Consider the following 17,035-nt stretch of genomic DNA (forward strand, 5'->3'; position numbering starts at 1 on the left):
AAGTAAAGCTTTACTAGGTCAGGTGGTGTGCACTGGCTCCTCCCCCTATGACCCTCCTCCAGACTCCAGTTAGATTTTGTGCCCGAACGAGAAGGGTGCAATCTAGGTGGCTCTCCTAAAGAGCTGCTTAGAGAAAGTTTAGTTTAGGTTTTTTTCTTTACAGTGAGTCCTGCTGGCAACAGGATCACTGCAACGTGGGACTTAGGGGGAAAGTAGTAAACTCACCTGCATGCAGAGTGGATTTGCTGCTTGGCTACTGGACACCATTAGCTCCAGAGGGATCGAACACAGGCCCAGCCGTGGAGTCCGGTCCCGGAGCCGCGCCGCCGACCCCCTTGCAGATGCTGAAGCGTGAAGAGGTCCGGAAACCGGCGGCTGAAGACTCCTCAGTCTTCATAAGGTAGCGCACAGCACTGCAGCTGTGCGCCATTTTCCTCTCAGCACACTTCACTGGGCAGTCACTGAGGGTGCAGAGCGCTGGGGGGGGGCGCTCTGAGAGGCAAATATAAACCTTATACAAGGCTAAAAATACCTCACATATAGCCCATAGGGGCTATATGGAGATATTTAACCCCTGCCTGACTGGAAAAATAGCGGGAGAAGAACCCGCCGAAAAAGGGGCGGGGCCTATCTCCTCAGCACATGGCGCCATTTTCTGTCACAGCTCCGCTGGTCAGAACGGCTCCCAGGTCTCTCCCCTGCACTGCACTACAGAAACAGGGTAAAACAGAGAGGGGGGGCACATTAATGGCTATATATATATATATTAAAGCAGCTATAAGGGAGCACTTAATATAAGGATATCCCTTGTATATATAGCGCTTTGTGGTGTGTGCTGGCAGACTCTCCCTCTGTCTCCCCAAAAGGGCTAGTGGGTCCTGTCTTCATTAGAGCATTCCCTGTGAGTTTGCGGTGTGTGTCGGTACGTGGTGTCGACATGTATGAGGACGATATTGGTGTGGAGGCGGAGCAATTGCCAAATATGCAGATGTCACCCCCCAGGGGGTCGACACCAGAATGGATGCCTTTATTTGTGGAATTACGTGATGGTTTATCTTCCCTTAAACAGTCAGTTGAGGACATGAGGCGGCCGGACAATCAATTAATGCCTGTCCAGGCGCCTCAAACACCGTCAGGGGCTGTAAAACGCCCTTTGCCTCAGTCGGTCGACACAGACCCAGACACGGGCACTGATTCCAGTGACGACGGTAGAAATTCAAACGTATTTTCCAGTAGGGCCACACGTTATATGATTTTGGCAATGAAGGAGACGTTACATTTAGCTGATACTACAGATACCGTAAAACAGGGTATTATGTATGGTGTGAAAAAACTACAAACAGTTTTTCCTGAATCAGAAGAATTAAATGACGTGTGTGATGAAGCGTGGGTTGCTCCTGATAAAAAGTTGATAATTTCAAAAAAGTTATTGGCATTATACCCTTTCCCGCCAGAGGTTAGGGCGCGCTGGGAAACACCCCCTAAGGTGGACAAGGCGCTCACACGCTTATCCAAACAAGTGGCGTTACCCTCTCCTGAGACGGCCGCACTTAAGGATCCATCAGATAGAAAGATGGAAGTTATTCAAAAGAATATATACACACATGCAGGTGTTATACTACGACCAGCTATAGCAACTGCCTGGATGTGCAGTGCTGGAGTAGTTTGGTCAGAATCCCTGATTGAAAATATTGATACCCTAGATAGGGACAATGTTTTACTGTCGTTAGAACAAATAAAGGATGCATTTATCTATATGCGTGATGCACAGAGGGATATTTGCACACTGGCATCTCGGGTGAGTGCTATGTCCATTTCAGCCAGAAGAGCCTTATGGACACGACAGTGGACAGGCGATGCGGATTCAAAACGTCACATGGAGGTTTTGCCGTATAAAGGGGAGGAGTTATTTGGAGTTGGTCTATCAGACTTGGTGGCCACGGCTACTGCCGGGAAATCCACTTTTTTACCTCAAGTCACTCCCCAACAGAGAAAGGCACCGACCTTTCAACCGCAGCCTTTTCGCTCCTACAAAAATAAGAGAGCAAAGGGCTTGTCGTACCTGCCACGAGGCAGAGGAAGAGGGAAGAGACACCAACAGGCAGCTCCTTCCCAGGAACAGAAGCCCTCCCCGGCTCCTGCAAAAACCTCAGCATGACGCTGGGGCCTCTCAAGCGGACTCGGGGACAGTGGGGGGCCGTCTCAAAAATTACAGCGCGCAGTGGGCTCACTCGCAGGTAGACCCCTGGATCCTGCAGATAATATCTCAGGGGTACAGGTTGGAATTAGAGACGGATCCTCCTCATCGTTTCCTGAAGTCTGCCTTACCAACCGTCTCTTCCGAAAGGGAGAGGGTGTTGGAAGCCATTCACAAGCTGTACGCTCAGCAGGTGATAGTCAAAGTACCCCTATTACAACAAGGAAAGGGGTATTATTCCACTCTATTTGTGGTACCGAAGCCGGATGGCTCGGTAAGGCCTATTCTAAATCTGAAGTCCTTGAACCTCTACATAAAAAAGTTCAAGTTCAAGATGGAGTCACTCAGAGCAGTGATAGCGAACCTGGAAGAAGGGGACTTTATGGTATCCTTGGACATCAAGGATGCGTATCTACACGTTCCGATTTACCCCGCACACCAGGGGTACCTCAGGTTCATTGTTCAAAACTGTCACTATCAGTTTCAGACGCTGCCGTTCGGATTGTCCACGGCGCCTCGGGTCTTTACCAAGGTAATGGCCGAGATGATGATTCTTCTTCGAAGAAAAGGCGTATTAGTTATCCCATACTTGGACGATCTCCTAATAAGGGCAAGGTCCAGAGAACAGCTGGAGACAGCTTTAGCACTATCTCAAGAGGTGCTAAGACAACACGGGTGGATTCTGAATATTCCAAAATCCCATTTAATCCCGACAACTCGTCTGCTGTTCCTAGGAATGATTCTGGACACGGTTCAGAAAAAGGTTTTCCTTCCAGAGGAAAAAGCCAAGGAGTTATCCGATCTGGTCAGGAACCTCCTAAAACCAGGAAAAGTGTCAGTACATCAATGCACAAGAGTCCTGGGAAAAATGGTGGCTTCTTACGAAGCAATTCCATTCGGCAGATTCCATGCAAGAATATTCCAAAGGGATCTGTTGGACAAATGGTCAGGGTCGCATCTGCAGATGCACCTGCGAATAACCCTGTCACCAAAGACAAGGGTGTCACTTCTGTGGTGGTTGCAGAAGGCTCACCTATTAGAAGGCCGCAGATTCGGCATTCAGGATTGGATCCTGGTGACCACGGACGCCAGCCTGAGAGGCTGGGGAGCAGTCACACAAGGAAGAAACTTCCAGGGAGTATGGACGAGTCTGGAAAAGTCTCTTCACATAAACATTCTGGAACTAAGAGCAATCTACAATGCTCTAAGCCAGGCGGAACTTCTCCTGCAAGGAAAGCCGGTGTTGATTCAGTCGGACAACATCACGGCGGTCGCCCATGTAAACAGGCAGGGCGGCACAAGAAGCAGGAGTGCAATGGCAGAAGCTGCCAAGATTCTTCGCTGGGCGGAGAATCACGTGATAGCACTGTCAGCAGTGTTCATCCCGGGCGTGGACAACTGGGAAGCAGACTTCCTCAGCAGACACGATCTTCATCCGGGAGAGTGGGGTCTACATCCAGAAGTCTTCAACATGTTAATAGACCGTTGGGAAAGACCAATTGTAGACATGATGGCGTCTCGCCTCAACAAGAAACTGGACAAATATTGCGCCAGGTCAAGAGATCCACAGGCAATAGCTGTGGACGCACTGGTAACTCCTTGGGTGTACCAGTCAGTGTATGTGTTTCCTCCTCTGCCGCTCATACCAAAGGTATTGAAGATCATACGGCAAAGAAGAGTAAGAACAATACTAGTGGTTCCGGATTGGCCGAGAAGGACTTGGTATCCGGAACTTCAAGAGATGCTCACGGACGAACCGTGGCCTCTACCTCTGAGAAGGGACCTGCTACAGCAGGGTCCCTGTCTTTTTCAAGACTTACCGCGGCTGCGTTTGACGGCATGGCGGTTGAACGCCAGATCCTAAAAGGGAAAGGCATTCCAGAAGAAGTCATTCCTACCTTGATTAAGGCACGGAAGGAAGTCACCGTGAAACATTATCACCGCATTTGGCGAAAATATGTAGCGTGGTGCGAGGATCGGAGGGTTCCGACGGAGGAATTCCAACTGGGTCGTTTCCTACATTTCCTGCAATCAGGATTATCTATGGGTCTCAAATTGGGATCCATTAAGGTTCAAATTTCGGCCCTGTCAATATTCTTCCAAAAAGAATTGGCCTCTGTCCCTGAGGTCCAGACTTTTGTCAAGGGAGTACTGCATATACAGCCTCCTGTGGTGCCTCCGGTGGCACCGTGGGATCTAAATGTAGTTTTAGATTTCCTCAAATCCCATTGGTTTGAACCATTGAAAAAGGTGGATTTGAAATATCTCACATTGAAAGTGACTATGTTACTAGCCCTGGCCTCTGCCAGGAGAGTATCTGAATTGGCGGCTTTATCTTATAAAAGTCCTTATCTAATCTTCCATTCGGATAGGGCAGAACTGCGGACTCGTCCGCATTTTCTCCCTAAAGTGGTATCAGCATTTCATCTGAACCAACCTATTGTGGTGCCTGCGGCCACTAGCGACTTGGAGGACTCCAAGTTGTTGGACGTTGTCAGAGCCTTAAAAATATACATTGCAAGGACGGCTGGAGTCAGAAAATCTGACTCGCTGTTTATATTGTATGCACCCAACAAGTTGGGCGCACCTGCTTCTAAGCAGTCGATTGCTCGTTGGATTTGTAACACAATTCAACTTGCACATTCTGTGGCAGGCCTGCCACAGCCTAAAACTGTAAAAGCCCACTCCACAAGGAAGGTGGGCTCATCTTGGGCGGCTGCCCGAGGGGTCTCGGCATTACAACTCTGCCGAGCAGCTACGTGGTCGGGGGAGAACACGTTTGTAAAATTTTACAAATTTGATACCCTGGCAAAGGAGGACCTGGAGTTCTCTCATTCGGTGCTGCAGAGTCATCCGCACTCTCCCGCCCGTTTGGGAGCTTTGGTATAATCCCCATGGTCCTTTCAGGAACCCCAGCATCCACTTAGGACGATAGAGAAAATAAGAATTTACTTACCGATAATTCTATTTCTCGGAGTCCGTAGTGGATGCTGGGCGCCCATCCCAAGTGCGGATTATCTGCAATACTTGTACATAGTTATTGTTAACTAATTCGGGTTATTGTTAAGGAGCCATCTTTAAGAGGCCCTTTCTGTTGTCATACTGTTAACTGGGTTTAGATCACAAGTTGTACGGTGTGATTGGTGTGGCTGGTATGAGTCTTACCCGGGATTCAAAATGCCTCCCTTATTGTGTATGCTCGTCCGGGCACAGTACCTAACTGGAGTCTGGAGGAGGGTCATAGGGGGAGGAGCCAGTGCACACCACCTGACCTAGTAAAGCTTTACTTTTTTGTGCCCTGTCTCCTGCGGAGCCGCTATTCCCCATGGTCCTTTCAGGAACCCCAGCATCCACTACGGACTCCGAGAAATAGAATTATCGGTAAGTAAATTCTTATTTTACCTCACTCTGACCACCTACTGGATATACGTCAGGAACCCTGGGAAAACCCGGGTAAGAAGTTTGTGCCTCAAAAGAAGTTGCTGGCTCGCTATCCCCTTGCTCCAGAGCTGTCTAAAAATTGGGAAACGCCTCCTCCAGTAGACTCACATGTGGCTAGGTTGGTGGTTTCCTCAGCTCTACCTGTCACTACCGTCACGTCTCTAAAAGAGCCTACGGATAAACATGTGGAGGGTTGTCTGAAAGCGATTTACACCCTCATGGGTGCTGCACAAAGGCCCACTATTGCAGCAACATGGGCTGCAGAGGCTATTGAAGCATGGGCCTTGGAGTTAGAAGCTGGAATCTCTTCTGACCATGCTAGACAATGCTTGTCATATATTGTCACAGCTTCTCACTATATTAAAGAGGCGGCTTCTGATGCCGGTATCCTAGCAGCCAAGGCCTCTACTACATCAGTCCTGGCTCGTCGGATATTGTGGCTGAGATCCTGGTCTGTGGATCTGGACTCTAGAAAAACCCTGGAGGTACTCCCTTTCAGGGGAGATATTCTGTTTGGGGAGGACTTAAATAAGATTGTGGCTGACTGCCAAAACTGCCTGTCTGCCAAATACCGCTCCTTCTGTGTCGAAGGCTAAAGGTACTTCCTTTCGTCCTTCAGGTAAAGCAAAAGGTCAGGCGTACAACAAGCAGGCCCGCACTTCCAAACCTGGTAAGCCAAAGCCCAAAAGAGCCTGGGCGGCCCGTCAGCCAGCTTCCAAGACAGATAAGCCTGCCGCATGGCGGGGCGGGCCTCCCCCTGGGGGATCCCAGGGTGGCGGGCCGGCTTCTTGGGTATACCCAGGAATGGTTGAAGACCACTTCAGATGCCTGGGTTCGGGAAGTCGTCACTCGAGGTTACGCCATAGCCTTCAAAAACCGACCCCCTCATCGATTTTGCCGGACAGATGTTCAGTTGGACCAGACAAAGGCAAACACTCTACATTCGGTGGTACAGACCCTCCTGGATATAGGAGTCGTAGTACAGGTGCCTCATGCGCAGAGGGGCCGGGGGTACTATTCTCCGCTGTTTCTAGTCCCGAAACCGAATGGGTCCTCCCGGCCCATTCTAAACCTCAAGGCATTGAACAGGTTTGTGAAGGTTTCCAAGTACCGTATGGAAACCCTTCGCTTTATAGTTCTGGCCTTGGAACCGGGGGACTACATGGTCTCCCTGGACATGCAGGATGCTTACCTGCATATTCCTATAGCAGCGTCACATCAGCAATACCTGAGGTTTGCCATTGGCAACCTCCATTACCAGTTTCGGGCGTTACCTTTTGGTTTAACTACGGCTCAGCGAGTCTACACCAAAGTTATGGCGGTGATGATGGTGGTACTCCGCCGTCAAGGGGTCAGGATACTGCCGTATCTGGACGACTTGTTAATCCTGGCAAATTCCCCAGAACTTCTCCTACGTCATCTGGATATGACTGTCCGGTTTCTACAAGCCCATGGGTGGTTCATCAGCTGGACAAAATCCTCCCTGGTCCCTGCTCAGAGCATGGTGCACTATTGGACACTCACAACCAGAGGTTGTTCTGGTCTCAGGAGAAAGTCCTGAAGCTTCAGGACAGGATTCGTTGCTTCCTTTCTCGTCCGCAAGTGTCGATACATTCGGAGATGCAGGCGCTGGGCCTCATGGTCTCAGCATTCGACATGGTGGAGTATGCTCATTTCCATTCTCGCCCCCTCCAGAAGCTAATTCTAGCCAAGTGGGACGGCCTGCCTCACCGGATCAGGTCTCAAATGATCTCATTGACTCCGGAGGTCAGTCTGTCGCTGCTCTGGTGGCTCCAGGACCAACAATTGTGCAGGGGCCGTCCCTTCTGGATATCCAACTGGGTCCTGTTGACGACAGATGCCAGTCTAAGAGGTTGGGGCGCGGTGCTGGAGCAACACTCCCTTCAGGCGTCGATGGACCAAGGAGGAATCCCTCCTCTCGATCAACATTCTAGAATTGCGGGCGGTCTTCAATGCATTGAACCTAGCCCAGCATTTAATTCAGAACTGTCCTGTTCAAGTACAGTCGGACAACGCCAGCACAGTGGCTTACATAAATCATCAAGGCGGCACTCGAAGCCATTTGGCAATGAAGGAAGTCTCACGGATTCTACATTGGGTGGAACGCCATCTACCGGCCATATCGGCAATATTCGTTCCGGGAGTCCTGAATTGGGAAGCGGAATTTCTCAGTCGTCAGGACGTACATGCCGGCGAGTGGGGCCTCCATCCAGAAGTGTTTCAACTCCTAGTGGAAAAGTGGGGCCTTCCAGACGTAGATCTGATGGCGTCTCGACACAATCACAAGGTTACTGTCGTCTGAGCAAGGACAAATGATCCTCAAGCAGCATTCGTGGATGCGCTGGCAGTGCCGTGGAGGTTTCGGCTGCCGTACATGTTCCCTCCGGTGTCACTCTTGCCCAGGGTAATTCGGAAGTTCAAGCAAGAAAAAGGAATTCTGCTTCTCATAGCTCCAGCGTGGCCCAGACGGCACTGGTTCTCAGATCTGCAAGGCCTATCGCCAGAGTGTTCAATTCTACTTCCACAACGCCCAGACCTCCTCGTTCAGGGCCCCTGTGTCTACCAGGACCTAGCCCGGCTGTCTTTGACGGCGTGGCTCTTGAAGCTTCCGTCTTAAGGGCTTAAGGGTTTTCTGAGGCGGTCATTCAAACTATGTTGCGGGCCCGGAAACTGGCTTCGGCTCGTATTTACTATAGGGTCTGGCATTCTTGCTTTGTTTGGTGCGCATCTAACGATTATGACGCTTCCAAGTTTAGTACAGCCAAGTTGTTGGCCTTTCTTCAGCAGGGCCTGGACTTAGCCCTGCGTCTGGCCTCCCTCAAGTTTCAAATATCTACCTTGTTGGTGTAGTTTCAGAGAAAAATTGCGACCTTACCTGATGTGCATACCTTTACTCAGGGTGTGTTGCGTATCCAACCTCCCTATGTCCCGCCTGTGGCTCCTTGGGACTTGTCGGTGGTTTTGGAGGCGTTACAAGAGTCTCCGTTTGAACCTCTTGGTTCAGCTGATCTTAAGTGGCTTTCCCTTAAGGGGGTGTTTCTGCTGGCTATTGCCTCAGCTAGAAGAGCGTCGGATTTGGGTGCCTTGTCCTGTAGTTCCCCATATCTGATATTTCACCGTGACCGGGCAGTTCTTAGGACTCGTCCCGGATATTTACCTAAGGTGGTTTCTTCGTTCCACCTTAACCAGGAGATTGTGGTTCCGGCACTTGTTTCTCCTGATCTGTCTCCCAAAGAGCAGTCTTTGGATGTGGTACGGGCTCTCCGTATCTATGTGAAGAGAACTGCTTCTATTAGGAAATCTGATTCTCTCTTTGTGCTGTTTGGATTTCACAAACGGGGCTGGCCTGCTCATAAGCAAACTTTGGCCAGATGGATTAGAATAGTGATTGCACATGCTTATGTGAGGGCTGGCCTCTCGGCTCCTGCTCACATTACGGCCCATTCTACTCTGTCTGTGGGATCTTCTTGGGCGGCCCGCCGTGGTGCGACCCTTGAACAATTGTGCAAGGCGGCTACGTGGTCCTCTGTGAACACGTTCATAAGGTTCTATGCCTTCGATACTGCCGCTTCCCAGGATGCTTCCTTTGGACGCAGGGTTCTTGTGCCCGCTACAGTGCGTCCCCTCCCATAAGGAACTGCTTTAGGACATCCCCTATGTCTTTCCTTGTGGAGCCCAGTGTACCCTGCAGCAGAAAACGAGTTTTATGGTAAGAACTTACCTTTGTTAAAACTCTTTCTGCGAGGTACACTGGGCTCCACAAGTCGCCCACCCTGACGCACTTAGCTTCTTTGGGTTGGTATGGCATTAGCCGCTGACACTTCTCCTGTCGTGAGAGTGTGGTGTATGTGGCTACTAACCGTTGTCGTCTCCTTTACTGCTACTGCATTGGGCTGGTTAACTAAAAACTGAGCTCCTGTGAAGGGAGGCGGGGTTACAGAGGAGGCGGCGCTATGCATTCTGGGAACAGTCAAAGCTTTTCAGCCTAGCCTGTTGGTGCCTCGGATCAAGATCCTACTCTACACCCCTGTGTCTATCCTTGTGGAGCACAGTGTACCTCGCAGAAAGAGTTTTAACAAAGGTAAGTTCTTACCATAAAACTCGTGTTACCTACTTGCTAGTCCAGGGTTTTCCTCTGGTGTTCTAAATGTGTCTTTTGTATAAATGGAGGCCGTTCACCTGCTGTAGAACTGTCTGTGAGTTGCAAAATCAAATGAGCGCTGGACAGGCCATGGACACCAGACTATAGGATGTGCAGCACCCACTCACTGCATGCTTGTGTGCACTCTCAGTGTTTTCAGATGATCTTTATTTCAAATTGCAGTTACATTATGCAGCATGTAGCAAGCATAGACCCAGCTCAGAACGAAAACTGATGCACTATGAGGACCCTCCTGTATGTGTAAATCGCCAGACTCTTTATGTAATTGCATTTTCCCTCTTTTTTGTCATTTGCAAACTTACAAAATACGTTTTAACAGCTTTTCGTTCAACTTCACAAATAAATATGTTTCCAGTTTAATGGTTATTCAGTTTTACTTTTTAAAGTCTGTGGCCATATTACCATCCTATTATGTGAACAGCTTATTCACCACTTAATAACTGGTGTTTTTTTCCCCCTGTTATTACAAGTATGAATTTATTTGGTATTTATAGTCTCCTTGGGGGAAGGGGGTAGGGGTTGGTTATTTACTAAGTATCACGTTTGGTCGGTTTAGAGCTTTTCAGCTGTAAAATTGAAATTTTGCAAATCACAAATTTACTAATGGTCAATTCGCATGGAAATTGCACATCAAACTCTATTTCGCAGACTAAATCCTGGCAAGTCACCATCGGAACAAACATCGTCAAAATAACATTGGTACCATTGCAAATTGCACATTTACTAAGAATTGGTTTTGCGAAATTGCTCAGAATCGCACCCCAGTGCACTTTAATAAGTGTGTTGTGAAGCCTGCATAGATCAGCAAAATCTGAACAGGATTTTGTGTTTTAAGGAGATTTAAGGGTTTATTTGGAAGAAAAATGGTGTGTGGTCCCCCTCAAAAGCAAAAACCAGCACCAGGCTGTGTGAGCCAGTCCTGTTTCAGCAAATATGAGAGGAAACGGCACAGGAGTCTCTTAGAGTACAAGGACCAGCACAGAGCGCTCACTAGCAGGGGAGCAATGCCTTGGCCAGGGGACACACTGGATGGGGTCCCCCGGCCAAAGCTTTCACCCTCCAACTATGCACTCCAGCCCTGTGAATCTTCAGAAAAAGGGGACCCCCCCCTCCCCCCCCCCCCGTGAAGGGGTCCCCTCTCCCGAGGACCCCCCAGGGCTAAGGTGAAGCTGCAAGCTGTCCCCGGCACCCATGGGTGGTGGGTGTTGCGTTGATAATAGTAGTATGTAATTTACATAACTGCTGTCTCTTACAGGAGGATTACAGGTCTCAGCATCCCTCCTCCACATGCTGGTACTTGGAGAACCACAAGTACTAGCATGTGGTGCAGTAAGGGCTTGCTAGTACCTATAGTCCCCCTGTAAAAGAAATATTGAAAAGACCACAAGATACACACACCGTAGACAGTACAACTTTAACACACACACTCACATATACTCACCTTGTCCCAGGTGCCACTCGGACTACTTGTCCAGTAGAATCTGCTACATGGTGGGTAAAAAAAAAAAAACATACTCACCTACCCTTGTGCTGGTTGGTCCACTTCTCCATGTAGCATCCCAGGGCTTTAAATATAAAAAAAAACGAGTGACCTGAGCCGACCCAATCCGAACCTAAAGGAGTTACATGTGTATACACATATAGCTACTCTCTGCAAATGTGGGAGCCTTCTTGGTTTCCGTAATTTTCAGAGCTGCCGGCCAATCAGAGGCCACTACTGTGGGAACAGACCACTGATTGTGAGTGCCCTGACTGTCAATCAGCTGCCAGGCTGCCAATGTAAAATTTCTTTTGATAACATTTACATAATAGGCTATTAATTTTTTACATTATATGAAGGGGCGGATGGAAACATGATATACCGTATATACTCGAGTATAAGTCGACCCGAATATAAGCCGAGATACCTAATTTTACCACAAAAAACTGGGAAAAATTACTGACTCGAGTATAAGCCTAGGGTGGGAAATGTACGGTGCCAGGGGTTTTCATGCTCAGGGTGTCATGCTCGTTGCCAGGGGTTTCATGCGGTAGGTGTTATGCTTGTTGCCAGGGGGTAATGCTTGTTGCTAGGGTTGTGCCCCCAGTGCCACATATACCCCCAGTAACAGATATCCCCCCACAGTGCCAGATAAAAACATGCCGCCGTTGCTTTGCCCCCAGTAGTTATGCCCCTTCTTTGCCCCCAGTAGTTGTGCCCCCTCTTTCATTGCCCCCAGTAGTTATGCCCTCTCTTTCTTTGCCCCCAGTAGTTGTGCCCCCTTTCATTGCCCCCAGTAGTTGTGCCCCCTTTCATTGCCCCCAGTAGTTGTGCCCCCTTTCATTGCCCCCAGTAGTTGTGCCCCCTTTCATTGCCCCCAGTAGTTGTGCCTCCTTCTTTCTTTGCCCCCTGTTGCAGTGCCCCCTTCTTTCTTTGCCCCCTGTTGCAGTGCCCCCTTCTTTCTTTGCCCCCTGTTGCAGTGCCCCCTTCTTTCTTTGCCCCCTGTTGCAGTGCCCCCGTCGCCGCTTACAAACACACAAACACACACAAAAACAATACTTACCACTGCCCCGCTCCTGCTTCCCGACCGCTTCTTCTGCTGCTGCGCTGCTCCACTCCGTCCGTCCGCTCGCTCCGTCCGTCCGTCCGCTCCGTCCGGCCGCCGCTCTGTCCAGCCGCCCGCTCCCCGGCACCCGATCATCTCTATGGGAGAGACGTCATGACGTCTCTCCCATAGCAACGCGCACAGACACTAGAGGTCAATAATGACCTCTAGTGTCTGTCCTGGAGCCGGCTGCAGCGGACGCCCACACAGCCCACGGCGTCTGCTGCAGCCATTGACTCGAGTATAAGCCGAGGGGGGCTTTTTCAGCATAGACAAATGTGCTGAAAAAGTCGGCTTATACTCGAGTATATACGGTAAGTAAATTATCCCCTGATTTGACATATAGGGGCCAATACAGTTGTTTTGTGGGCGCCCAAACGTATTGGGCACCCACCAGGGCTGTACAATTGTTGTCCACATCATGCATGTGTGCTCCGCAGTACTAAATTTAGATGAGCAAAGCTGCTAAACCCCCCCCCTGCCCATAAATAGTTGTATGGTCAGGGACGAGATTTGCTTTTGTTTGTCCACATATTTTATGATTGATAGCCATCAAAACTTGTTTTGCCTATTACATTGACCATAAATAATTTGAATTGATCCTGGACCACCAATCTGAGACACCCCTGCAAATGTCCCAAGGCACCCCAGGGTGCCTACGCACACAGTTTTGATTGCAAGAACTGTGAAATAGGAGCATAATTATGGTGTTTCAGTCCTCTGCATAGATCGTCTTGTTAATTACCCGGACTTACTCTACAGGTGTGGTGTAGAAGGTCTGCATTCATTAGGTGAACTGTCATTAAGGTCTGCATTCATTAGGTGTACTGTCATTAAGGTCTGCATTCATTAGGTGTACTTGCATTAAGTTGACACCATATGGTCGACATGGACAAAATGTCGACATATGAACGGTCAACACTGTAAAAGTTCGACCGGTACAAAAGATCGGGAGGGTTAAAGGTTTTTTTTTTTTAATTTATGGGTTTAATGTGGTTAGTTTTTTCATCTGGGTCCACCATTTGTAGAAATACGTCCCCTCGTGGGCTCGCCGCGCTTTGGGCATGGCGTCTTGTTTCCCTCGCCATTGGGTTACTAAAGGTTCTGATTTGTGACATTGATAGTCAAAAAAGGTACAAGTCAAAAAATATGAAGAAAAAAACCCCCAAAACACTTGTTGACCATATGAACCTGTCAACCTTTTCCAGTGTCGACCATGTGTCAGTCAACCATATAGGGTCGACCTATAGTCCGGATCCCTTCTCCACTCTTCCCCATAAAAATACTGTACTTTGTATACGTGTACAGTGAACGCGCCGAGCGACAAAAAATTTGGGTCCCAGGGACCCATTACATTAAAATATTGGGGTCCTACTCCACTGTTTCTGGTTCCCATCACATTTAATGGGGGGGGGGGGGGGGGAGGAGAGGCAGGGAGAAGCTGGTTAAAGCTGGAGGTAGCGGCAGGGAGAAGTTAGGGTAAAGGGGGTAAGGGCAGGCAGTGCTGGGGGTAGGGAGGGGTAAGTGCAGACAGCAGTTGGGATAGTGCTGAGGGGTAAAGAAGGGGCTAAAGGCAGGCAGTTCTGGGGGTAGTGAGGGGCTATGGGTAGATGGCAGCTTGGGGGTTAGATTTGGGGGCAAGATGTGGGTTAGGGGCAGACAATACTGGGGTACAAAGGAGGAAAGGATAGATAGCAGCAGGGGCAAATAGTGTTTCATGCTGTAAGTGTAATAACACTTAAAAAAATGCCGTAATCCAAGTGGGATGCTGTTAATTTGCTGGCTGTCGGGATCCTGGCAGTCAGGATGGCAATGCCAGAATCCCGACAGCCGGAATATCGGCGCATCAGGCCTATTCCCACTCATGGGTGTCCACGACACCCAAAGAGTGGGTATAGATCCTGTGGCGAGCCACCGAACCCGCTGCATGGCGAGCCCGCAAGGGGATTCTTAGCACTCGCCCCGCTGCCGGCATTCTGGCTGTCGGGATACAGACAGCCGGCATCCCGTCCGCCAGGAAATCATATGTAATCCATCCTAGCTCACCTCTCTGTCACCACAGTCATACACAGCAATCACTGCACCCTCTCTACAATCACTGAACTCTTACTAAAGATGCACACTATAATCACTGCTCCCCCAGTACAGCCCCACACTACAATCACTGCGCCCTCACTACTGCCACACACTGCAATCACTACTACCCTGTTACTACAGCCACACACTGCCTTCTGTGTACTTTGCCTGCTACCCCTTCTCCATTCTTTCTGCAACTATGTCCCATCTGCAGTGGCCCATCACCTTGTGGATGCCCACGTCTGGCGGTCCTGGTCTCTGTTGGGGGTCCCCTCGAGGTGAGGCAGGGGTTAGTGCTCTCTTCCTATCTCCCCTCTGCCGGTGGCACAGCAGCGCGGTCTGTGGAGAACTGTGGGGCAGTGCTGAGGCCACAGGGTATATGGATTCTAGCAGCCCTACAATGTCGACGTAGGCTGCGGGAGAGATTAGTGGGTGGGCGGAATGAGGCAGAATACCTTAACTCCTGAGTGCGGCACCCTGCTGGCGGCTTATGTACTTGTTCAGAATAGGCTGGGGTCCCCAGGGATGCGCTCGAGTGGGATTGACTACAGGTTTAATTAATGATGTCTACCTTGCCCGGCTGGCTCCTCCTCCACTTTTATAGTCCTCTCTGCAGCTGGGCAAGTGAGACATCATTCATTAAAACTGTAGCCGTTCCCAGTGGAGCGCTTCCCCGGGGTCCCACCCATTTTAAAAAAGTGAGTCCCGGTCCTCAATATTGAGTAAAATACGCTCTATATCGCATTTTTGCGAAGACGGTGTATAATAGATAACCCACATCGCTCTAAAAATCTATAATATAGAATAATTTTCTTTGCCAGTTGAATGCATCACGCATGGACTGTATGTTGCAATTCTATTTATTCCTTGTTGGTCAGGGCAAGTCTTCGTGCCAGTGTTATGACTTGTGTATGTCTGTCTGTCTCCTGACTTTCTTCCTTTGATACACTATGCTACTGCTTTCGTTTTCATATTTGTGCTGCTTTATCTTTATTGGTGTGTTCCTGTTCTATTTATGTGTGCTGTGTTACTGTTCCTTGTGTGTGTGCTGTCTGTGTGTAGTTGTTTTCTATAGTTTAAGAAAGAGAGCGTAACGCTGTGTTCTAATTCGTGGTACAGTCACACCTGTACGACAACCTCATCATACAAATGCAGATGCATTATATATATGCTAGTAGTTTTGGGGAGGACTTGGCACCTGTTGGGCCCCTCCATAGGGCCTGGGGCTGGGTAAATAGTACTTACCCCCCACCCTCACGCCACCACTGTGCACAAGCCCATAAATATCCCTATTGTATGTATATTTTAAAACCATCAGTTCTTGGCTGCGGACACCATATTGTGCTCCTTTTGTTATTTAGTATTGACCAGAAGATGTGTTAAGCCTTTATAGGCGATCACTCATTGCAGTGAGATGACAGCTGCATTTCCTCTTGAGAACACTTTAACATTATCAGCTTTGATAAGAGGTTCACTTCTATGAAATCATCATCGTAGCTTTGAGGAAGATTCAAGACTCTGATAATGATATGCTATTTTATTCCTTTGAATTGCTTTGCAATTTTATCTCATTGAAAGTGCCTCCAAACACTTGATTTACCATTTGCCATTTTTTGCATGACTTCCATTTCCAATCCATGTGCCTTACTTTACTGACTGGTGTGGCAGCAATCAGGGGGTTAAACCTCAAATGGACGTACAGCTGTCTGCTCTGTCTTTTGTTTTCACCCATACAGCTGCTTGCCCTGCTACACTGGTCTAAATGGTGGCACACTTACCCATCAGTTCTTCATGTACAGGGTTAATGGTGGAGAATTAAGATCTCACATTTTTTTATCCATTGGTGCCATGTCAGATGGGCAAAAAAAAAAAAATAACCGGACCTGACCGTGCACGTATTAAAGGTTGTCCCAAAATCTTGTGAACGCTGTAGTGGGCTTCCAGAATACAGATTTATCAAAGCTAGATGTTGGATTCACTGCTGTGTATTGTTCTCCATTTAAACTCAATGTGGGATTTGCTGCTGTGTATTGTTCTACAATTGAACCCAATGTGGGATTCGCTTCTATGTATTGTTCTTCAATTAAACCCAGTGTGGCATTCGCTTCTGTGTATTGTTCTCCAATTAAACCCAGTGTGGCATTCGCTGCTGTGTATTGTTCTCCAATTAAGTCCAGTGTGGGATTTGCTGCTGTGTATTGTTCTCCAATTAAACCCAGTGTGGCATTCGCTGCTGTGTATTATTCTGCAATTAAATCCAATGTGGGATTTGCTGCTGTGTATTGTTCTCCATTAAACCCATATGTGATTAAACGCTGAAAATATCGGTCAGTGTGAAATTTCTGTTTTCATCGTAATGCTAGTCTGCACTGTGTAGGGATGAAAATGGGGAGCCTGCATATTAGGGGTGGACCTCAAAGGATAAAGTTTCTCCTCTGGCACAGGACTGTGGGATTTGTGTCTGTACTTGCACCTCACTGCTATGCCAGGTGCTGTGCAGCTCTCCTCCCTTCAGTTTACTACATTTATCATTCCACTGCATACTTCTGTGCC

General features: G+C 48.7%; 1 protein-coding gene across 7 annotated transcripts in view; it reads left to right on the forward strand.

Moving 5' to 3' along the window:
- Positions 1 to 17,035, forward strand: part of SEC31B (SEC31 homolog B, COPII coat complex component) — a 302,520-nt gene that overhangs the window by 137,728 nt on the left and 147,757 nt on the right. The gene's annotated exons all lie outside the window — the stretch shown is intronic.

Source organism: Pseudophryne corroboree, chromosome 3 (genome assembly GCF_028390025.1).
Source record: "Pseudophryne corroboree isolate aPseCor3 chromosome 3, aPseCor3.hap2, whole genome shotgun sequence".
NCBI classification, from domain to species: domain Eukaryota; kingdom Metazoa; phylum Chordata; class Amphibia; order Anura; family Myobatrachidae; genus Pseudophryne; species Pseudophryne corroboree.